Source organism: Anabrus simplex, chromosome 5 (assembly GCF_040414725.1).
Source record: "Anabrus simplex isolate iqAnaSimp1 chromosome 5, ASM4041472v1, whole genome shotgun sequence".
NCBI classification, from domain to species: Eukaryota; Metazoa; Arthropoda; class Insecta; order Orthoptera; family Tettigoniidae; genus Anabrus; species Anabrus simplex.
The window spans coordinates 341,243,766-341,269,582 of NC_090269.1; the positions used below are offsets into that span (position 1 = coordinate 341,243,766).

The following is a 25,817-nucleotide window of genomic DNA, read 5'->3' on the forward strand; positions in this document are numbered from 1 at the left end:
TGTCCCAAGCATGATTCACAGTTGGAATTTTCTTCCGCAACTCGAACAAGATAACCACATATCGAGGAGGAGGAGGAAGAGGAAGAGGAAGATGAGGAGGAGGATGAGGATGAGGAAAGCCATTCAGTGAATACTTATACCTGCATATTCGTATTTTGCCTTCTTAAGCAGATTTTAATTAAAGAGTGTACAATAAGCAGCTGCAAATAGAAGACTTCCTGGCTCAATAACCATGAGTGCATGAAAATTATTTTTGTCTTATTTAACAATATACATTCTGTCATTAACGGAATTGCTTCTACAGTAATATAATTGTTTCTGTAGCATTTTTAAGATCATTTCTTGTGTCACATGTTTGCTTAGTTCTGCTTGGAAGATTATCAGTTACACTGAACTTTGGCTGTAGTGAACCAAATATTTGAGTTCGCAGAGGTTCACTATAGCCAGAATTGACTGTGTTATACAAATATTGATAGAAATCAATATACTGAAAAATTCTGCATTCAGAGTACAAGATATGGTCAATAACTTGCATTTCCAATAAAGAACCGTATGGCTCTACAAGCTGTCTCCTGTTTTAAAAATACAAATCTATACAACTACTCAGACTCTTAAGTATAGAATACGAGAATAATGAGTGTACTGTACAGACGTGCACATTAATGGTGTCCTGACATAAACAATCAACACTGCCCCACTCTAGTACTGAAAAGGAGGGGAGAGAGTGAAGGGGTAGTGTTGAAGGCCACGCCAGTACAAAACAAGAGGGAAGGGAGTGAAGGGGTAGTGCCGAAAGCACAATGACTCACCTTCTCGCTTAACGCATTGATGCATGTAGACAGTCCGCTACAAGACTTTGTTGTGATTGAAATGGGCACAGTGGCGGATGTATTGAAGTACAGCATTTACTCTGATAATTACAGTATCAAGAGGTAAACGAGGTTCTTAACCGAAAAGTATTTTATACTAGATAGGAAATTTTGTAGCTGCGTTATATCGGGTCGTAATTTGAAAATACTTTATACTGGTTCGTAACTTTGTTCTGGATTTTACTGATGTTATATTATCATAATTTACCACCTCGGATATAGAATTACGATAAATTCTATAAACAGAAAATTAATATGCTAAAATAAGATATTGAAGTATAACTGTGTAAGCATTTCTTTATAAAAATAACTGAAGATACATTTTACTTCATGAGCAATAAGAAAAAACATCTAAAAATAATTTTATATCATTCAAATTCAATTTCCATAAAATACAAAGTCGTGTCTTTACAACAAAAATGCTATTATTGCAACATCTCAACATAATTATTATAAAATGAACACATTTTTACAGAAATATCTTATAAAAACACAAACGTATCACATCTTTCTCCAAAATATATAAATAAAGTAAACGTACGGTACGATACATAATTTAAAGAAAAGAAAAATGTTAATTAACTCAAAACTGTGAAATGGGTATTAAAAAACTAAAGAGTGGTGTCAAATACTGACTTTACAACAAGTGTAAGTGACGGATTCCTCCTCCCTCCCAGAATGAATAATCAGTCCATGCCCCGTCCCTGTTTATCACTTGCTTCAGCCGCTTGGGAATGGAATCTATTATACGTTGGAAAAAAATCTGGTTCATACCTTAGATTCACCCAAACTCGACGGCAGTGCATTAACATAGCCGCGCTTGTCCTCTCCTGACCTGGAACCCACACGTTTACCATTCGTCCCCAAAGATATTCTATTATATTTAAGCCAGCCGACTTGGGAGGCCAATCAAGCACGTGAACGTCAGAATGCTGTTTGAAGAAAGCTTTGGCTACATGTGCAGTGTGAACAGAGCAGTTATCTTGCACAAACCTGATAACGGGAACTACTTCTATGGGGTAAATAGCTCGCGACACTAGGAAGAACGGCACCTTCTAAAATATCTACATATTCACAAGCAGTCATGTGTGGAGTGACCTATCAACTCTCCTGGACCAGCACCACTTAACCACCCCTATACGTCACATGTGACACAACCCGACTGATTAGTTACCTGGAAAAAGGGCTTCCAACTGCATACCAGCACTTCAGCTGTTTACCTGGTTCGGAGCAAAATTCCTTTTCATCCAACCAAATTGTAATTTCCCATTCCTGTCGTAGAGTAACACTTTCTTGTAGTGCAAAGCCTACGCGAAGTTCTCTGTAGATAAGAAGAAGTTGCCCCTTTTTCGCAGCTCGGCAACTGTAAATACCTGTTGTATGGAGTCGGCAACTCAAGGTAGTCCGGCTTACTGGCAATTCCAATGCGGCAATCGCATTATCGATAGTTGCAAACTGAGAATTGTCCATAGTTTGAACGATATCAGCATCCTGTTCTGGAGTAGTTCTTCTATGAGCCTTGTTATGTGTCCTATGATCTACCAATCCTCCTTCACCTCATTCTTACCATATTTCTACCCATCTCCAAACTGTCTTTAGACTGCACGATATTGCTTGAGCTATTGCTTGGGGACCATGTGAGCCTCACACATGCCAATAATACGGCCTCGATTCACCTGTGATAAGATAGGAGCCATCTTGCACAGTATAATGAAATGTAGGCCAGAATACACACACTGTGTATTCAGCACTACCTGATCACTCCCTTCCCCTCCTTTTTGGTACTGGAGTGGCCTTCAACACTATCAGTTCACTCTCTCCCCTCCTTTTCAGTACTGGAGTGGGGCAGTGTTGATTGTTCATGTCGGGACACCATTAATGTGCGTGCGTGTACCTGAGACAGAGTTCCCAAAACATGTTGGAAGAACCACATATTTCTTTTGTTAATGTGTATGTGTTTGTATGTTATTATAATTTACACAAGGTGACCTATGTCAGGCCTAACAGAAAAGGATGTGATACCTGTTGGTATGTCACTACTTCTTGTTTAGGAAATGCAAGGCTACCAACACTGATTAAGGCAGCTAGCTTGCCTTGGGGTTACTGAACCTAACGCTCACAATACTAGCAATCTAATTAAATTACATTTTTCTTCCTTAATAGAAAAAGCAGTATATTCCTACACATTGAGAAAAATAATTTACAACATGTAACAGAACTTGCTGAAATATCTGCTGTCTATATATTTAAAAAATTTTAAAAAATTTGCAAGATTATCAAGATGTAAGAACTGAAGTTGACATCATTTACATATTATATCCACTTGTTTTAATTAAAGGGATTAAAAAACCAATATCTCAGTAAATGGGAAAGAACTATTTAAGACTACATCAAAGAACTGCTTAAAATTCTGCAAGCAAGACCTGCTGTGGTCTTCCTTTTATAATTTTCTAAATATGTCAATTATGTAAAAATTCAATTTAGAGATATGAATATCTACAGCTACAGTGTACTTTATACATGAATCCAGTCTTTGCCTTTTTTTTTTTTTTTTTTAACAAGTTGTTTTATGTTGCACTGACACAGATACGTCTCATAGTGAGGAAGGGATAGGAAAGGGCTAGGAGTGGGAAGTGGCCGTGGCCTGGTGTGAAAATGTGAAACCGCAGAAAACCATCTTCATGGTTGCCGACGGTGAGGTTCGAACCCACTATCTCCTGAATGCAAGCTCACAGCCATGCACACCCCTAACCGTACAGCCAACTCGCTCAGTAACTCAGCCTTTGAACCTGCAATTACTTCAACCCATGACAGGTATTCCAGGATTTCAAACTGTGTTAACTTCCAGCCTTTCCCATGAGCAAATGGGAAAAGTAACCTGTGATAAACACATTCAGATAAGAGAAGTGGATATAATAAATGCAATGATTTAGGAATGAAGGTAATCAATCAGATAACACTAAAGCCCAAACTGAACCACCCAAATTTTACTTCCCAGAAGTATCACAGATTACGTTTCTGCACTTGACTATGATGTTGAGAGCTCTAAAAAACCAAACCCCATGGCACTAGAGCTCTGATGGGTCTTGGCCTACCAAGTGACCACTACTCTCAACCCGGTTTTGTACAGAAATGCTCTACCGTGTCCAGTATGGCGGTGTATATCACCTTCATTTCAGAATCTCTGGATAAGAGGCAACAAGTGGATGTTTACACAGATTTCTCCAAAGCCTTTGATTCAGTTCAACATGATGCTCTACTCATCAAATTGTCAGTATAAGGGACAGGAGGTTGTGCTTTGGAGTGGATTAGAAGCTATATCATTTAACAGGGTTTGCATTGTAAAATCTGATGGTCAAGAAGTAAGTATAAATAACCACCTAATCGATACTTTATTAATGCCTCAGGCAAAATTGAATAAAATTAAAACTTACAGGACATATTTCGACCACTTCGTGGTCCTCTTCGGATGTATAAATAAAGAACTGAAAAGAAAAACATTATGAAAATAAGCACAAATAAAAGTTCTTTGGAGACTCCTTTGATAAAAATGGAGATCATCAGAATAGGTCATCTTGCCTCTCGTTCTTGTTTGGAAAAGATGTTTATTCTGCGCTGTCTAGAGGGTCTGTCTTTGAGCGCGACCTGGTGAAGTAACGATGTGATACAGTTTGATAGTTCATGGAAAGCTCTGGAGAGAAGGGAAGTAGAGTTTTATCGTCATCTAAAATAACTTATTCAAGAAACACAATACCAAGGTAGCCTTCTCTACAAACAACAACACGAAACATAGATTCTTTAGTCATAACAAAGCCAATAAACTTAAAGATGACAAATTTCAGGAATCGGGTATTTATAAGCTGACTTGTGCTCAATGTAAAAAAACTTACGTGGGACAATCTAGAAGGAACTTCTCAATTAGATATCAAGAACACATCAATGCTGAAAGATACAAAAGATTCTCTGTCATGAGATCCCATATGAAAGAGTCCAACCACAAATTCACCAATATAAAACAGGACCTTCAAATTATCTGTATGATTAATAAAGGTAATCTTATGAACAACCTGGAAAACATCCACATCGCTCTTGATAAATTGGAAAACGGTGAAGAGAATCTCAACGAAAACAACGAGCATAAAAACATCTTATATGAGAATATTAGCAAATACTTAGAATGGGTAGACATGAAACAGACTAGACGAACAAGAGATATAATCAAACACGACATCGCAGAAGCACAGCCCAATATCCCTCCTCCCTCACATGTTATTTTAGATGACGATAAAACTCTACTTCCCTTCTCTCCAGAGCTTTCCATGAACTGTCAAACTGTATCACATCGTTACTTCACCAGGTCGCGCTCAAAGACAGATCCTCTAGACAGCGCAGAATAAACATCTTTTCCAAACAAGAACGAGAGGCAAGATGACCTATTCTGATGACCTCCATTTTTATCAAAGGAGTCTCCAAAGAACTTTTATTTGTGCTTATTGTCATAATGTTTTTCTTTTCAGTTCTTTATTTATACAGCTGAAGAGGACCACTAAGTGGTCGAAACATGTCCTGTAAGTTTTAATTTTATTCAATTTTGCCTGAGGCATTAATAAAGTATCGATTAGGTGGTTATTTATACTTACTTCTTGATTAAACATCGATACGGTCATGAAATGGACAACTTGTAATAAATCTGATGGTATTACGTCTAAGCCATACCACCCTACTTCTGGTGTTCCCCAAGACTCTTTACTGGACCCTCTTTTCTTTGTCATATTCATCAATGATATAACAACATCTATAAAACATAGTAATTGCCTTCTCTACGCTGACGATCTAAAGATCTTTAAGGTGTTAAATAGAGAGTTGGACTGTAAGTTGCTACAGTCTGACTTAAACCTCCTAAGTAACTGGTATAAAAAGTGGCTACTTGGTTTGAATACTTCAAAGGAAAATGCAATTATATTTTCACGTAAGTTGGAACCAGTAAATTACCCTTACCTTTTATGCAATTTTCAAATAGCTCATGTGAATGAAATAAATTATCTTGGTGTGACAGTTTCAAACTATTATGTTCTTTTCTTCAAGAAACATTTAGACAAGATTTCTAGGAAAGTGTTTAAATTACTCGGCTTTCTGAAAGGAAACTGCGCAAAATTTGTTTCCCCTATAACTCTAATAACTTTGTTTTGCACTCTAATCAGGCCATCGTTAGAATACTGTTACGGGGTGTGGCTACCTTCTCAGCAGTATTTAATACAAAACCTGGAAAGAGTACGAATAAGGTTCATGAAATAGATCAGCTACAAAGGTTTGGGTACTTTTCTCTCTTCATCCGATTACGAGTCTTTTTGTGAAACTATAAGCGTGAGGACATTGCACTCGCACCGCAGATGTGGCAATGCCCTCTTTCTTTATAAATGTCTGACGAATAGTGTGGATTACTCAACATTATTGGAGTTGATACCATTGTATGTTCCCCATTGCAATACTAGGCAAAGGTATAATTTTCCACCTGCCTAAAGTGAGAACCGTGGCTCAGGCAACCTCATGGCTGCTGAGGGCACTTAAGTCGCTAAATAAGGTGGGTGAATCAGTGGACCTTTTTCACTCACCCCCGTCTAAAATTAGACGTGCCTTAACGACCTCATGAATGTAAGGTACCGGGTACTCTCTGTGAAATATATAAATATGTATATGTACATGTCTCTAGATGTAGTTTAACCATAACAATTATTTAAGATTCATTTTCATTTTATTTATTTATTTATTTATTTATTTATTGAAGGTGTTGTAAATATATACATAGTGGGACATAAGTATTCATCCAGTCTGATATAGACACAAAATTACAACTTGTCTTATGTACCGTTGCCTACGAGATATACAAGGCCGGGAAATGGACCGATAGAAATGCGGGTCGCAGATAGTTTTACGAACGTCCGCTAGAGGTCCCGACATCGTGCTATGCTGCTCGCGCGAAATACATTCACTTAATAGTACATGTTGGTTTTTAAAGACGTAAAAATCTACAAATAATGAAGTTAGGACCACCTAAATGTGATTTTGAGTGATTGGATGTAAAGTAAAGCACATTTAAGTGGTATATGGAATTATTTTAGGCGAAGTCAAGTGCAATAAATAATAAAAGTAATACATTAAAAATGTCTTACCATTATCACTGCTCGTATCACTCACATTTTTAAGATCTTCCAAATTAAAGGCTTTGTCCTGAAGTTCTTTTCCAAGTCATGAGCATCTATAATTGTATGAGCTTCATTGTCGAGTATTGCGTTTAAAAGTTTTCTAATGAAAGTTGCAGTCAGTACTCTCTGATCACACTCGTCACATATGAATGCCTCAAAAATGAACTTTGGAACAACAAATGCGTTAAGTTTTAAAACTAAATTTGTACTTCCCAGATAACGTAATGAGTGACCCGTAAACTTCAACATATTTTGCAGGAAGTAAACAATTTTTTTTTGAGGGGGTAGCGTAATGCTCAATGATATTTCATCCTAATGAGGCACATCAATGGACTGTCAGTAGTGGCTGAGGATATCTGTCCCAAGCATGATTCACAGTTGGAATTTTCTTCCGCAACTCGAACAAGATAACCACATATCATGGCCAAGGAAGACAACTCCAGAGTGACAGGTTTTTCTGAAAAGGCATGGTGTCATTCTTAATATCAATAGCATCTAAGATAATATAAGACTACCGTGTGAGTTGGCCGTGCGGTTAGGAGCGCGCAGCTGTGACCTTGCATCCGGGAGATAGAGGGTTCGAATCCCACTGTCGGCAGCCCTGAAGATGGTTTTCCGTGTTTTCCCATTTTCACACCAGGCAAATGCTGGGGCTGTACCTTAATTAAGGCCACGGCCGCTTCCTTCCCACCTAGACCTTTCCTATCCCATCTGTGTCGGTGGGGCGTAAAACCAATATCAAAAACTTTAAGATATTTTAGGCCTATTAAAAATAGTACATATGAAAGAAAACACAATAATCGTGAATTTATTAGCTAGCTTACCTTCGAGCGTCTCGACAAGTAGGCCTATTTCCAGAACTGTTGCTGATCAGGATTACGATTACAGTGTACTCTGGGCTTGACAGCCATTTCATTTATGATAAGGAATCCTAACGTTTCCTCCATGCATGTCAAATTCATGGCTTTGTAATTAAGGTTTTCTTTAATGAGGTGGTGATTATTGTTTTAAGAGGAAGTAGGCAACCATCCTCTGAAAAATGAAAACCTACAACCTGTTTTCCAGTCACTGACCAGGTCAGGGATGTAATGAATGAATCATATATAGGCTATTAGTACGATGGGGTCGCCACTCCAAAGTGATTTATTAACGATTGATAGATGCTATGAAATGAGAATGGAGAGCGTTGCTGGAATTAATGATGACAGGGAAAACCGGAGTACCCGGAAGAAAAACCTGTCCCGCCTCCGCTTTGTCCAGCACAAATCTCACATGGAGTGACCGGGATTTGAATCACGGTATCCAGCGGTGAGAGGCTGACGCGCAGCCGTCTGAGCCACGGAGGCTCTGCAACCATCCTCTATATAACACTAATCTGAGGGGGAAAAATGTACGGATCCGATATTTCGAAAAATGAAGATATCGGCGAAAGGAAGATAAGGGCCACGTGAAAATGAGACTCCCTAGGCCTGGGGAACCTAATACTGTCGGGGTTGGAAAAAAACAAGAGTTGACCAAGATAAGTTGGATAGGTTAGATGAAAGTGAGGAGCCTAGCACAAGTAAGTGAAAGCAATGCCAAGACTCAGCTAAGGGCGCCGTGATCGCTAACCCATGCTCCAAAGTTCAGAGCCCCTGGGGCCCCTTTTAGTCACCTCTTACAACAGGCTGGTGATACCGTGGGTGTTATTCTACCGCCCCCACCCACAGGGGGATCTTTAACGAGGGATGTTATTCTAGTTTTCTTCCATTCGAAAAGCCAACATAGGCCTAATTCTTAAGTGACTTTAGATGCGGTAGTCTGAGGCAGTGAAGTGTTCTAATGAATCTGTAACCCATAAACTGAAGTCTTAATATTTAAAAATGTAAATTACAGACTCTGGATGACGTCCCAGGCGACCAAAGCGAACCTAATCCCCCCCCTGTCTGGATGTAGCAATTATCCACTTCTCCTTTAAAACTGACCGGCTGGAAATGATTGAAAGCTCAGATTGTTCTCCTTTTTGTGACGAATTGGACTTACAGTACGATATACTATATTTTATAGTGTATATGAAATTTACTTGGAGTTCATTTGAACACTAACAGTAAGTGAAATCTATAAGTAAACATATTAAAAACACTTTTCTCCATAAGTTAATACACTACAGCACGTGCAAACTATAGCAAGATGTCGAGACATCTGGCAGCGGTACTGCGAACTTGGTTGGCGACAGTTTTTATGCTCAGAACTAGCGCACACTTCCCGGCCTTGTATATCTTGTAGGCAATGTATGTACGCAGTTCAGATCACAAAAACATCAATAGAGATGCTTCATTACTAAACATCGTAAACGACACAACGTAAATAAACGGGAAAAGTTTTGTAAATAATAATGAAGTACTTCATTAGTCTGAATTACCCCAGTGACATAAGTATTCATACACCCGGTTTGTCCTTCAACTGTACAGGTAGTGGATACGTCGCCCTCCCTATTCAGTGCCCAATAGTCGTTGACTAGACATCAAGGAGCACTGCACTGGTACAGAGTACAAGCTGGTATTGTTATCCGTATGGGTCGCACGACCAAGGAAACTACAGTTGCTGAGTGAGAGAGATGATGGTTTGGCTTCATAATCAAAATAAATAATATTCTGAAATCGCAAATGTAGTATGTAGAAGTCGTGATACTGTCCAAAGTGTCATACACCGATTTAAAATAAGCAGTACCCTTGTAAACAGCAAAAGATCAGGCCGACCATACAAACTGATGAATCGATAAAGGAGGATGGTAGTGAATACAGTCCTGAAGAATCGGAAGATAAGTTTGATGGAAATAAAAGCCCATCGAGAATAATATTATGGTAAACAAGTCACAAATAGAACCATCAGAAGAATCCTTCACCGCATGGAGTATAAAGCTAGGGTCCCCAGGAAGAAACCCTACATTAGTAAGAAAAATCAAATACACTGCAGTTTGCCAATGAGTATGCAGGAAAAGATCAATTATTTTGGGACAGTTTTTTTTTTTTTTTTTTTTTTTTTTTGGGATGAAAGTAGGTTTAATATATTTCACAGCGATGGATGAGTGTTGATCTGGAGAAAGCCTAATACTGAGCTGAACATCAAAAATATCCAGGCTCCTGCGAAGCATGGAGGAGGTGGAGTAATGGTATGGGGCTTCATGGCAGCTTCAGGTGTAGCAGAACCAGATTTCAGTGATGGAATTATGGACAGATTTGGTTACCTGAATGTACTGAAGGAAAATTATTGCAGAAGCATGTCGATAAACTTGCCATTGGGGACAATTTCTATTTCCAGCAAGATAATGATCCCAAACATACTGCGAAAATTGTCCGTCTCTGACTGGTCTATCATACACCACACACCCTGAAAACCCCAGCTCAGTTCCCAAATCTCAATCTAATAGAGCATTTGTGCAACGAACTGGGCAAAGAGTAAGGAATTGTTACTACAAGAATAGAACAGGACTGGTTCCAAAATAACAAGAAAATTGGTATCTTCCATGCCAAAATGGCTTTACACAAATTATCCATAACAAAGGAATACATACCAAGTATTGAGAAACGATTTGGTGAAGGTGTTACTTATAGAAACAACAAATGTTTGTTCTTGTATGAATACTTATGTCCTACGTAAAAATTATATTCCAATGGGTTGTGTGTTTTTTATTTACCAAGGAGTCATTTTGTGTTGATTACCTGTATGTATATGTTTAGGTTGAAATATTAATAAATAGATGTCCTTTACTTAAATATGTCCTCTTGTATAATTGAAGGGGTCGGAGCAAAAGAGTGCCAAGCAAAATTTCCTTAATTTTAAGGGAGAGCAGTTAGAAAGTTTGTTCAAATCGTGAAATCATACCATTTACGGGAATGATGTATTAATAGCATTGAAAGGTTCAGTAATATTCATTTTTATGTGATTTGCAGGCATAATTTCTTTTGGGCTGCTATTTGTAGGGCAAAAGTCAATACTTTTAATACCATGTCACAGAATACTGTGGCTTGGCACTTTATTGCCCCAGTGGGAGTGACACTTATCTTAGGAATATTATTTTATGATAATGAAACAATGTCTGAAATTTCAACTATTTTAATCAGAAATGAAAACTAACACCAATCTTTAATTAAAATAACATTTCCACCAATAATATTTAAATTGGTAGTAGTGGAAATCAGGGTGGAACTGGCAACTGAAAAGAAATTTAAATAAACCAACATAAATCCGTCACAGAAAAAGGTCTGTTTGTATCTTTTCACTATGATGATCTTTTCAAAATATGGAATTTAGGAACTTTTAACTGCACATGCATAACATTTAAAACTAACAGATCAGCTGCTCCTTTCCTACATTTCTTTAACTTCATTAGTGTCTTCAGAGTCAGCAATCAAGCTGAGATAAAACTGGTGATGGACAGGTGGGATATAGTCCAGGAGTTTCAACACATCTTCCAGTTTGTTTTTCATTACTTTTTGCACAGTAGTGTACTTTTGTTTCAAGCTCAACGTTGTGGTGTTGCCTCTTTTTTGCACATTACAGTCTTCATAACCCACATTCACGCTTGTTTTTAGTTTGATAAACCATGGATTACTTGCTTAAAATTTGAAACAAATTACGTCTGTGAATTTAAATTCCATGCCACTTACACATGTTCTTTTACTGGTGTTCAGGAGTCCAACTTTTAGTGCCGCCAGGTCATAGAAGTCGTCTTGTTTCTTGTCTGTTACACTGAACTTCTTTTTTCTCCACTGGGCGAGTTGGTCGAGCGGTTAGGGTTGCGCAACTGTGAGCTTGCATCCAGGAGATCGTGGGTTCGAACCCCACTGTCGGCAGCCCTGAAGATGGTTTTCCGTGGTTTCCCATTTTCACACCAGGCAAATGCTGGGGCTGTACCTTAATTAAGGCCACAGCCGCTTCCTTCCCACTCCTAGGCCTTTCCTGTCCCATCGTCGCCATAAGACCTATCTGTGTTGGTGCGACATAAAGCAAATAGCATCTCACCTCTTCTTTCTCCCACATTCTTGAATGATATGTTTCCACTTGGCAGGGTCGTACACATGCGGTTCATTTCGTTGGTACTTCTCAATTTTGGCAAATCTCTATCTGATGGCAAGAATGTTTGGCCAGATGTTAAAAGCCAGTGTTCGATCTCATTAAATCGTTTAGTATGAATTAAATATGACCAGAGTACCATTATATTCCAGTTTTTAATCTGACCCCCACAGTTATCAGTAAAAATCACATTATTTTTAGCATCGACGGCGTTTGTTCTCAGATACTTCAAAAATGCACTACCTATATCGTCACTGTAATACTATCATCCCACGAAAACATGCACCTGAAGTCTTTAGCACAGTCTCCCACACTGTATGTCCACAATTTCTGTAGATAAATCGCTAGTGAACAAGTGAGTTTAGGTGTTGGTAAGGTCTGCTGTAAATCGACAGATATTACATGAACTGAAGAATTTTCTTTTGCTAACTCGCAGTATTCAGCCATCTTTGCTCTCAGTGCATCTGCTGACCATAGATAGAATTCTTTCTCAATTTTGGAAGATTTTTTTCTCTTCTTCAGTACCATGATCTATTTTCACTTGTAGGGAGTCGCACGTCTTACAGGTATCTGAGGGAGGGAGTTTGAAGCCAATATTGTACTCTTCACTGAAAATTCGTCTGTATTTATCCTCTGACACAGCTGGGGCGTTGTTTTCAGCAGCAAATTTCAAGTGTAAGTCATGCATTTGTTTAATGTTCATATTACTTCCGAAGTACATTCTACTGGGGTTTTGCATTCGACTGTAATGCGATTGATACTTCGGAAACCTCTTAATGTGCTGGTGAACTAGTGCTACAGCTTCATCTGAAGCACGATTAGGCCTATTATGTTTTCTTTTTTTATCTGCTGGGGGTGTGCTTGCCTTAGACTTTATTCTTTTTATTATATTGTTTAATCTTCCTCGGTGGTTCTGCAGACCATGAATACTCATAAATGACTTCTAGCAGATTCGCCGGATTATACCATCGGTTTTCACTTGGTAAACAAAGTTTTTTTTTTTTTTTTTTTAGCTTGGCTCTCCTTCAGGTGCCCTACAACTCCGTTTTACAGGAATAGCTTCAATGCATCCAAATAAATAAACATTTTGCTTATCAAAATCAGCGAGATCCCAAAACCCATTATATATTGCCCATATCTGTTGTTCAAGTTCAAAAAATCTCAGGGGACAGCGACACAACTCTCCAACTTTTGCTCCTGGAACAACTTTTCCGGTATTACGCGCTACATAATCTCTTCCTTCGTTTCGCCTCTTCTTATTCATCTGTATCTTCTTAATACACCTCTTTCTCTTCCTAGAATTTGGACCTTTCTCAGGCGAATGTAATGGTGACCTTGAATGATCCAGAATACACTAAACAGTGCAAAACACCAAGTCTTAGAATGAGAAATACCCATGTTGTATCCTCTGTTATGTAACTAATAACGATTACTTTAACAAGAGTGCTGCAAAATTATGCACTAGTTTTTCTGTTAACCCCAGCAAAAATGGTGGAAACTTCTGTTATGTTCAAAATAATGCCAAGCAACACATACCTCACTTCCACTTTCAGAGGAAATTTCACATGCTATGTGAGAAAGATAGTCAGGGTCTACATCAGGATCACTGGGATATTCTTCAGAATCACTCTATAACACAAGCTTCCTCCTACAATCCACGGTCATCCTGGTCTCCTGGTTGCTTGACACTGTTTAGCTCCGAGTGATTCTAAGAACTGTTGGGGGCAACAAGATGAAAGCCACATGCAGTGCCAACTGAATGTGTTTCTATGCAAGTTTCCAGTATTTACTGATAGCTTATCATAATCGTCAACAGATGTCACCGACAGCTCAATTTTGCCAAAAATGTTGCTTGGCACTCTTCTGCCTCGACCCCTTCAATTAAATCTTATAAAATGCTGTTCCATATAAACCCATCCGTATGAATACTTATGTCCTGCACTGTATATATACATGTATCTAGGTTCAGTTTAAATTTGGTTATTATTTTAGGAAATGAGTGTTACTTATTTCAAGTGTATTTGTTGTGTATACTGTTTTATTGAATCATCTATAATTGGGCAAATAACCTGTTGATGATAAATAAATCTATCTACCTAAAATAATAGTAATGTTTAAAGTTTCTTCAATTACTATCGCAATTTGGACAACATTATCATAAATGTCCCACTCCAGTTGCCCGGGTATGATTAACTAGCCTCCTCCACTCCTTACTGTCCTTCCACATTTCCTGCTCCATTACTACCGTCACATCCAATCCAGCTTCTCTAATGTCCTTCCAAATCTGATCCATCCACCTTCTTCTCGGTCTTCCAACTGATCTCTTTCCCTTAACTTCTCTTTCCAATTCCCTTCTTGCTACCCGTTCCTTTCCCATTCTTTTTACATGTTCGAACCATCTCAGTCTTGCTTTTTGTATGTTCTTTACTAACGGTTCTATATTTAGCTCTTCTCTGATTTTAATATTTTGAATTCTCTCTCTTCTTGTCTTTTTAACCGATGTTCTTAAAAATTTCATTTCTACTGCTTGAATCTTACTATCTTGTCTCTTACTAGTTACCAGCGTTTCTAGTCTGTATGTTACAATTGGAATGAAATACTGTTTACATAATGTTAATTTCACTGTCTTGGGTACTCTGTCATCCCATAAAAGCTCTCTGACTTGATGATAAAATGTTGTACCTTTGTTATTGATTTCAGGGTTGATTTCATTACTTCCATTAATAATGCTACCAAGATTTAGACAATTTCAACAGAGTGCCATAATTTTATCCTGGAAACAGGCCAGTGAATCTACTGTCATGGGTCTCATGTATTTAAGCAGCATCAAGATATGACCATAAACAAATAAGGCAATTACCAAACCAACTCAATATCCAGACAATATGATCTAGATATTTATTACAAATGTAATTTCTATAACCCGGTCTAGAAAGCCAAGAATAACAGCCAAGAGGATTCGTTGTGCTGACCACACGACACCTCATAATCTGCAGGCCTTCGGGCTGAGCAGCGGTCGCTTGGTAGGCCAAGGCCCTTTAAGGGCTGTAGTGCCATGGGGTTTGTTGGTTTGGTTTGTAATTTCTATAAAGTTCTATAACACTAGCACAGTAAAGTACAAAACTTTCAGATAAACTGAATTGCAATCTAAATCAAACTACAAAAACACACCAAACTGATAGCACTTCTTGAGCATGGGAACAAAATGAACAGAACTAAGATAAATTCAGTTGAGTAAGAACTGTGTGTACAGTTAAGAGAGCAAACCTACATGTTTAACAACTGTATCGTCATGGTCTATGCCTCCTAGCTGTAAATATACAGGAAAATAAGTGAAAGAAAGATGTAACTTTCATATTGGCCAAATGTAACACACAGCTAATGTAATTTATATAACTGTATTAAACATTTGTAAAATATTTGGTTAAGGTACCTATAAGGCAACTTTCACAGCAGTACTACCTCCATGGCCAAATCAATAGGAAATAGAATCTGGATCGGTTCCTAAACTTCTTGCCTTTCTCTCGAATAATTCCCTAGATAGTCCATTTGCACCCATCTTCCACAGACAAACTATCTAAACATTGTACAAGCCATGGTTTTATCTGCAAGTAATTTTATATGGATCTCTCAAAGGTAACTGTCCTCAGGAAGTTTTTTTTTTTGCAGCCTGAAAACTGCTATAAACTGCTACTATTTCTGTTGGTGGCAGTGTAATTTTCTAGGCTGTCAATTGTAGCTGGAGGAAACTTTTAAGGTACTTGATATGATAACTTACTACAGTTTCACTTATACGGCATGTTTAATATCATCTTTGCTAGCCGTCAATTTAATTATTTTGAAGTTAGGTTCTCCAATAAAGAAGGAAATTAAATGATGCAATACAGAGACAATATTGCCTGGACAAGGGGTAGTGGTATAGATTACAGAGAATGTTACTGTACCCCATCAAGAAGGGAGCTATTGTTAAGGCTTCTGCAATTACCTACATACAACTCCTTGAAAAAAAGTAGAAAAATTCATCACTACATAGAACACAAAACCATGTTATCATATAGGAAAAGTTTTGAATTAAGTCCCCTTAAATATAGATAAACATCAGGTACAGGCCACTTATTTATACAGCAAAATTTGTTTGGTGGTCAATGATACAAATAGTAATGGTGAACTTACAGCTAATATATTTCACAACCTTAGCAGCATTTATTAAGCTTATGTATACCAGTAGCTATTACTATTTTGTTTCTTCAGGGAATTCCATTTCAAGAGCTACAACCAAAAATGTTTTGAGAGATGTACAGTCTTTATTTGATCATTTTGATAAATTAAGCAATAAAAATCTGTTTACAGTTTTATGATTCTCAATAAACATGGAGAAAATCCATCATACTAACAAAGTTACATGCTGCCAAGTACTATGTTCCCTGACTCACAAGGAATCCCTATAGCTCCAGGGAGCATCACAGCCAACATATGACTCACAGGCAAAACCTCCCCTTGTTCCAGTTCAATATTAAAGAGAATACAACACAAGACTGACATATCTAACAAACATGTTCTTTACATAAAAATGAATAATAGACTTATAATTTTTGTATGAAAGAAAGTTATAGAACACCCAGAATTACATGGATTTTATATTTCTTTTATTAAAAAAAAAAACCTCTTTCTGGGCAGATTTGATGTATCACATCTACAATGATATTTCAAATACTCCTGTATTTTATTTCCTATGCAGTAGAACATTGTATGTTATCCCTTACTTTTACCTTACTAAACTAGTATAACTTTTGAAGAGTCATTACTGGCTGGTGAGAAACACAATAAGTATAATTTGACCTAGTGGCATCTCTATAATTAGGGAAGTTATAAAATAAATAATACGGACATGATGATTAACTACATGGAAAAACTAGAAGAATTGTATCACCAAAATATAAAGGGAATAGAGACCCACTTTTGTATATTGTTATCACCTCTTGTATTTTAAAATTTTGTAGAATCACTGCCACTGCTACATCTAGAACACCAAACATGATGATGAATCTATATCTGTTCACTGCAAAGGAACTTCAGTTTGCTTCGACCCTACATAATTCAATAATACAGATTAAGTATGTACCTAATCACTGCAAGTCAGCCCAGATTCATACTGGTCAGTTACAATATTTACAATCTGCAATGTCTTATAGTATGGGATAGAACACAGTCTAGTATACCAGTCGCAAAGCTCTGATGATATTTTTCATCCGAGGCAACTACAGCACTCCAAGCGGCGAGGTAGAGGAAATGCTGTATGTTCACTACAGCTGTACTGATTAAAATGCAGTCAACATAAATTACGGAAACACTATAAATTGCTCCTAAATTAACAACAGTCAGTGTAATTTTTTCCTAAGGATTCAGAAAGGTAAATGTCAGTGTTGGTAAGTTTTATGAGCCTAGAACATTGTCAGAACGTAAAAGAACTCCCATGGGACAAAATTACGGCACCTCGAATCTCAGAAAACCGTAAATGTTGTTAGTGAGACGTAACACAAATAACATTATTATTATTTTGCATATTATATAGACGCCGGCCCTGCGGTGTAGGGGTAGCGTGCCTGCTTCTTACCTGGAGGCCCCGTGTTCGTTTCCCGGCAAGGTCAGGGATTTTTACCTGGACTAAGGGCTGTTTCGAGGCCCACTCAGCCTACGTGATTAGAATTGAAGAGCAATCTGACGGTGAGATAGCAGCCCCGGTCTAGAAAGCCAAGAATAACGGCTGAGAGGTTTCGTCGTGCTGACCACAAGACACCTCGTAATCTGCAGGCCTTCAGGCTGAGCAGCTGTCGCTTGGCAGGCTACGGCCCTTCAAGGGCTGTAGTGCCATGGAAGTGGTGGGGGGGAGGATATTATAAAGACAATCACGAAAACAACCACCATAGCCAGTTAGTTTGCTACCGTGATGGAATAACAATACTTCGTCAGCAATGCTTGGCTGTTGATACACTTTGTAATAAACGCTTGAATATCTCCATTATTACAGCTCATACGGTAAAAATGTATCAGATATAAATGACCAAATGAAAATTATATTTTCTATAATTATTGTTACCTATGGGCTAATAGCTAGGCTGAGTAACAGCTCAGATGGTAGAGCGCTGGTCTTCTTAGCCCAACTTGGCAGGTTCGATCCTGTCTCAGTCCGGTGGTGAAGGTGCTCAAATAAGTAGTTAGTGGGACGTAAAACCACTAACATTATAATGTGCTAATAACTTATATTTCCGAATACCGGTATATTTCAAAGCTCGTGAAATAACACAGTATCCCTTATCCGATATATAGTAAATACGAAGAAAGAGACACAAAGATCGGTCGGTCACTAGTTTTCTTGGCTTTAGATCCCAAGTGTAAACGTACGAATTGTAGAGCATAGAAACCTCTACAAAAAGTCCATGATGGTATATACCCATTTCCAAACGGTTGCCTTCTAGAAGCGATTTTATATTATAGTCCGCGGTAAAAAACCTCCTTAAAATTAAATAAATATTTTGATATCCTCGAACTCCTCATCGAAATAGATTGTTTGACCTCCTCCACTATTTTGTAAGGATTACAATAACCTTGCCAGGACATTATTTGCATGAATGGTTCAGAAGTTATGACCATTTTAGACTGTAGTATCATATGTTCTCTGTTGTCTGCTAGCAAGTTGCCTCTACCTCAGAGGTGTTAGTGTCGCTCCAGCTGTCAAATGAATGAACCTTCGTCTTATTAGAGCTTCGTGACTGGGTTACTAGACTGTGAGCTAAAACAAGTTTGTTACTTCAACTGACCTGTATCCACCTCATCATTAGCTTTGACAATGTGAGAGTAGGAGAGGTATGAAATACATTGGTAATACTATGTTTTTTACAGTCTCCCTGTGACAAATGGGGTGCCAGGTGTGTCTCATAGGATCAGTTGCTGAATACAGTACACCGGGCTTGGAAGACTGAAATGTGATAGCACCTTGTAGCCTGATGTGAAGCAACAAGATTACTTCACTCATTTCCCCTCATACACCTCCTTAGCAACACCAGAGTTAAGTAAGATACAGATACAGTATGTTTTATGGTGACAATGGGACAGGAAAGGCTTAGGAGTGGGAAGTGACCATGGCCTTAATTAAGGTACAACCCCAGCATCTGCCTGGTGTGGAAATGGTAAACCATGGTAAACTATTTTCAGGGCTGTCGACAGTGGGGTTCAAACCCACTATCTCCCGGTGCAAGTTCCAACTTGCCCGGTGGTTATGTAAGGCAGTTGGTGGAATTATGGGAGAAATGACCAGTGTTCAGGATGAGGGATACACACACACACAATATATATAAATACACCAGTTATTATTGTGTGTAAAAATCACAAAGTATTTTTACCATGTGAGAACATTTCAACTCTTTTTCTGCCGGTGTGCAGCTAATGGTATAGGCCGCGCAGCTTGCAACTACAGCGAGGACACATCATCCAGGCTCAGCTGATATTACATTTTATTTAATATCTACAGCAGGGCCTCTCAGGGTGCATGCGCTTGGTGCATGCACTGTGCACGGTGCAAAAGACGACTGCGCTTGGTTGACCAGAGTGCAGACCCCCACTCCTCGATTTGGAGCAATAGCGCTGTCTCTCTCTTTCCCCACAGCTGTCTCCCTTGCTCTCCCTGTCTCCCTCTTCCTCACTTGCTCCGTAGTGTTCCAAAACCGAGCCGAGTTGAGACGAGTTGAGCCGAGCTTAACCGAGTAGCCCAGAGACGAAGTGTTGGTCCGAGTCGAGCCGAGCGATGCACAGTGCACGGAGCTCTTGCGCCTCTCTTCGCACGCGTGAGATTTTGGGCGTTTGAGAGGCCCTGATCTACAGTAATAATTGTGATACAAAGGAAGTGACAATGGCAACTTGTGTATTTTAAAAATGCCTACAAAACATACAGGGTCTCTCTTATAAACCCAGACCGAGTGCACGGTGTTTGCAGTCTACGTTACAGCAGCTGCCTCAGCCAACTTATGTAGTGCGTGTATACAACTGTACTGGTATATGAAATCTTACCTTATAAAAAATGCTGGAAGTGTCATCCTTTATAACGAGGGACTTCATAAACACCATTAGAATTTTCTGTACACCAATAGCGAGAGTTATGACAGTTCACACGACCATTAAGATGAAACCAGGCATCATGCAAAAAGAACACAAGCTGTGGGTCGAATAAACGATCATTCTATGATGCAAGATAGCATTCAGAATATCTCATTCTTGTGGCTGGATCAGCAGGTTTTAAACAATGGGCCCATGTAAACCTGTATGGTTTGATGTGTAACAGCTTTCTAGCTCTTGTTACTTGTTATGCTAATTTGAGTGATTTATTCAGTAACAGTTCAAGATTCGCACCAATGGCGTCTAGCTTTTACTCCATCAAAACTGTGTGTGCGTACATGTTTTTATTGAGCACTGAACCAGTAATTTCAAATTGATAGCAGTGGTAAGAAAGCAGCCTTGGCCTTAATTAAGGTACAGCCCCAGCATTTGCCTGGTGTGAAAATGGGAAACCACGGAAAGCCATCTTCAGGGCTGCCGACAGTGGGATTCGAACCCACTATCTCCCGGTTGCAAGCTCACAGCTGCGCATCCCTAACCGTACAGCTAACTCGCTCGGTGAACAGAGTTTTAAGATAATATATAAAAACTTGAAGTTGAGGAATACTGTGAAGTTCTTATTTGTTACTGTGGATATAAAAACATATGTTAAAAATGTTATCTTAAAACTCTGTTCAACATTGTACAAATGCACTACAGTTATCTGTGGCCTGAATCCTAGGACGTTCTTTAAATTTTAACGTTTTTTTATGTCAAATAACCCATGTCAACCATTTTAAGTGTGTTTATGGGTTAGATTTCATGTTGATTGTTAAGATCCTTTTTTATTTATTTATTTATTTATTTATTTACTGTGAAATGATGATGATTCCAGAGAATTGAAATCGGTTTTCACTTAATAAATGTTATGCATTATATAAAGTGTTGAATGGTGGAACATCCCTCAACTGATTCCTATTATACAAATCCGATAAATCATCCGCATTAACCTCGCAATGTTCAAATACTGCATTAATTCATCATCATCAATACCTGCTGAAAATATATCACGTGAACCAATTGCCATTTTAATGCCACAAATTCACTCACTGCAAGGAGCAATCTCTTACTGACCGGTCAGCGGTATGTCAAAACACAGGAAACGACTCTTGTGAAAGCTAGAACACCCTCATAGAACTGCCGAAGCACATAACTTTTAGCCCCTTTACTACAGGTTGTTACAAAAGTATACATGTCGCTACAGGTTGCCACAGAATTATCTACATCACAGAATTTTAAGCCGGCCGATGTAATCAGCTCTAGCCACTTCCGACTGGATTTTTAAAGGCTGACATGATCGGCTTTGGCAATTTAACAAGCGGGTGCTCGCACACTACCGCCTGGCTCAAAGAGGGTTAAACTAAGTTAAGTTTTGCTTTTATCCAAACCTCACTAGTGTTTGCCACATCCATCCTGTTTGTAAAATTGGACAATTCTATGGTAACACTTTACTAACATAGAGGTGCCAATATAAATGGTCCGTTATTGGACATTATAAATTTTCCAGGTAACTCATTCCTAGTTGCCAGCGTTTCGCCCCAGTGTGCTAAGTTGGGTTCAACAGTTGGTAAATAGCACACCCACAAAGACACATTGCTAGTGCATACCGTGGAAGCCACTACGTAGGCTACTAGGAGCCACCGGCAGTGCCAATGCACTATGAGAGACTTTATCTCATTACCAAAAATTGATGCCTGCCTGGCCATCAGATGATATGGATGTTGATTCCCACAGGAAACCTGAAATATTTGTCCCAAATGAGTAAATTTATAATACCAATATAAATGGTCAGTTTATGGGCTCATCAGTTGGCAAATAGCACACCCACCAAGATGCATGGCTAGTGCATACTGTAGGGGCCACTGCATAGGCTACTTGGAGCCACTGGCAGTGCCAGTGCATTGGAAGTCGGCCTCCCCATAATGCCTAACTGCATCGTTTGCAGCGTTGATTTCGCCTATTCTGATGAAGACCTTCTCCGCCATCTCTGCAGAAACTGCATTCCAGCTGAAAATGTATCCCGGATACAGAAAAATTTCGTCCCAACACAACGGGCCCTTGTTCAACTTGCCAAGGAAGAGGCCGTTCAGCAAGCTCTCAACGAGGGTATATACATCGCCGGCTACCCGCATGTAGTGGAACCTTGTCCTCAGTACATGGAAGGTATTTTAAACCACCAGCAGCAACCAAGCCACCTCCATACATACCACCACCGCCGCAGCCTCCGTCCTCTTCTTACACCACCCCTATCACTACCACCATCGCCACCACTCCCGCTCACACCTCCCCCAATATTCCTATAACCACCACAGTTATGTCCCATCCTTCTCCTCTTATGATATCTCCCCTTACCCCTACTCAACCCAGTCCACAGAACACACCACTCCGACCACCTGCAGAGGAAATCGCCAACAATACCCCTGGGGATACAGCAAGTCCAACTTCATCATCACCGCCGCCCGTCCGCAATACCATCTCCAGCTGCGTCATGCGCGGTGTGAACCCCAGTATACCAATGGACGTCATAGTCTATGAACTCCGCCAGGCAGGACTACCTGTGAGAAGAGCGTTCCGTATTCATAACGAAGATGGACCGACCTACCTGGTGAGACTCCACTTCCCGTCTCCTGAAGACACTCATCGCCTTATCCGCCAAGGGATACATCTCTATGGCTGCCATCACCGAGCTGAACTATCTCGCTCTCCTCCCCAACCTGTCACCTGCCCTACCACATCTCGTAGCCGTCCCCGACCTGCCCTCCACCCCCATTACCTAGTCCACATAACCGTTCCTATCCACCCCCACCCAGCTACTTTTTATCACCACCACCTACATCTGACCTTCTCCGCCTTCTACTCGCATCGCTAGTTAACATCTCTTCCTTCTATCACAACATTGTACTCGACCTTCTCCTTGGTACCCACATTTAAATTTAACATCCATGTGTAAGCAACTCTGGAAATAACCGAAATGTAATAATATGTAACCACATAAATCAACAATGTAATCCTGCTCAGAAAGAATGTGCAACCATGTAAAAAAATCCAAATGTACAATTTTGAACCGTTTAATAAAGCACTTAGCCAAGAGGTCGAAACCCTTCCCACCTTCTTCACCAAATCAAACCTCCTTCCCCCCCCTCTCCCAACTCCATCAAACCACCAAATGCGCTGCATCTCCCGGCCAGAGAGAAGGCATTACCTCCTGAAGGGGAGGGAAATGGAAACTTCCCTAGGCCTCCACAGTCATGCGCCTTGGTGGGTGTGCTATTTACCAACTGATGAGCCCAACTTAGCACACTGCGGCGAAACGCTGGCAACCAGGAATGAGTTAGCTGGAAAATCTATAATGTCCAATAACAGACCATTTATGTCGGTATTATTCATTCATTCATTCATTCATTCGGGACAAGTATTTCAGGTTCTCTATAGGAATCAACAGCTTTAACATGAAGGTGCATGTTTAGAAATGAGAAAATTATGCAAAAAATTATTTGAAGTGATACCTGAAATAGCAAAAAGGAAAGATCCTTCCTGCATGCTGGGCTAGGACCCACCAACCCGCCCTGAGAAGTATTCTTACTTATATAAATTTATAATAATAAATTTATTGGCTTTACGTTGCACTAACTTCTAATGCGGTTTTCAGAAACACCAAAATGCCGGAATTTAGTTTCACAGGGGTTCTTTTATGTGCCAGTAAATCTACCAACACAAGACTGACATATTTGAGTGCCTTCAAATACCAGCGGACTGAGCCAGGATCGAAGTTGGGGTCAGAAGGCCAGCGTCTCAACAGTCTGAACCAATCAGCCTGGCTATATAAAATTAAAAATGAGCCTATGTCAGTCTGGGAAATGCGACCATTTACTGTTTTCCTACTGGCCAGAGCATTGTGTATGGCCACAGAGCTGCCACATTCTGTGAAAATAACAAAACCGCAAAGTTTGAAAATGTTGTGGCATGTGACAGAGGCATCCGCAATATGAATATATGAAGTAGCTACAGGAGGAGTGAAATTCATTATTTTAGGCAGACGAATGGTCTTGTCACAAGCCATTACTGTCGCTGGTGAGAGTAGAAGCCTATAGACTTCTCACACTCTAAGCTGGAGGCTTATGCCCCCAGACCCCCTTCACTTGCTCCCAGACGAATGGTCTTATCACTAGCCACACTTACGTTGGCAGCCTTGTACACCGTGTTACGATACTGAGTAAGCCACGATATATTGATTCCTAACCTCTGTATTGCATCCGTGTTAGTAAAGTTTTACTAAATCTATTTTCTTTCTAAGGAAATTCTCACTCTCCATTCAAATAATACCTCATGTAATGTAATTCCATTCCCCAGGATTACCAGGTCTGTAAAATTGAAGACATATCATTCCTATGCAACTTATTTTACTCTGTTGCTAGCAGGTCTGGAAAGATTCTTAAGAAACAGGTTACTAGCTTTAAGTACACAAGATTTCACTACTTATACCATATTTCTTTTACTAAGATTTTGAACAAAAACAAAATCCATGGAGCCACAGCCCTGATGAGCCTTGGCATACCAAGCAACTGCTGCTCAGCCCGAATGTCTTGAGATTATAAAGTAACATGTGATCAACACTTCGAATCCTCTGTGGCTTTATTCTTGGCTTTCTAGATTGGGGCTGCTATCTCACTGTTGGATAGTTCCTTAATTGTTCTTGCAAAGGCTGAGTGAACCTTGAACCAGCCTTCAGATCCAGGTAAAAATCCTTGACATGACTGGGAATTGAACTGGGAGCCTCCAGGTAAGATGCAGACTAGCTACCCCTAGACCGCGGGGGCAGCCCTTTATTAGAATTTCACAACTTATCTCTAAACAGATTAACCCACCTGTTCTGAGTATGAGTAAGCCCAAGATGCATATTTCTTGTTCAAAGTTCTTACTAGGCTGTATGATATCTTTTATAGGTAGCATGCAGCAATTTTAAATCATTAGCACCACAGACCTTTAAATATTTTATAAACTGGACTTGTAGTAGGCCTAAACTATGGATGACGAATATTTAAGAATATAACAGAAACAAACTTAAAAGCTTTAGAAAATAGTTTCCCTTTTGTAATAAGTTAGCTAAAAGAAGGCTAAGTTTAAAATTGATTCCAGATGTACAGTTTTTCCTTTCCTTTTTCTTCAAAAGTGAATCTTATCCCTTTCAGTTTTTAATTCCAATTTGTTTCAAATGAAACCGTATATAGCAATAGATATCATACAAGGAATTATACCGGCAGGTACCATACCAATGTTAATATTTCTCCACACTTTATATTTCACTTAATTTACATCTATGATGTTACAGTTCCCTAAAATCTGCAGGTTTCCAAAGTAAATTTTGAAATAGTAATCCTGCACCTTATTTCGTAGGTCTCATAGAGTCCACGAGGTGTATTCTTTACTGAAAATACTGCCCAACTGTTAGAAAAAGAGAATCTGTAACATGACAATGGGACCAAAATTTATCTTAGTACGGTACACTATTTTGAGCAAAGTGTCACCTGTGTCACTGAATTTT

General features: G+C 39.2%; 1 protein-coding gene across 4 annotated transcripts in view; it reads right to left on the reverse strand.

Annotated features, from left to right (window-relative positions):
• Nucleotides 1-25,817, reverse strand: part of LOC136874084 (platelet binding protein GspB) — a 636,502-nt gene that overhangs the window by 259,276 nt on the left and 351,409 nt on the right. The window lies entirely within an intron of this gene.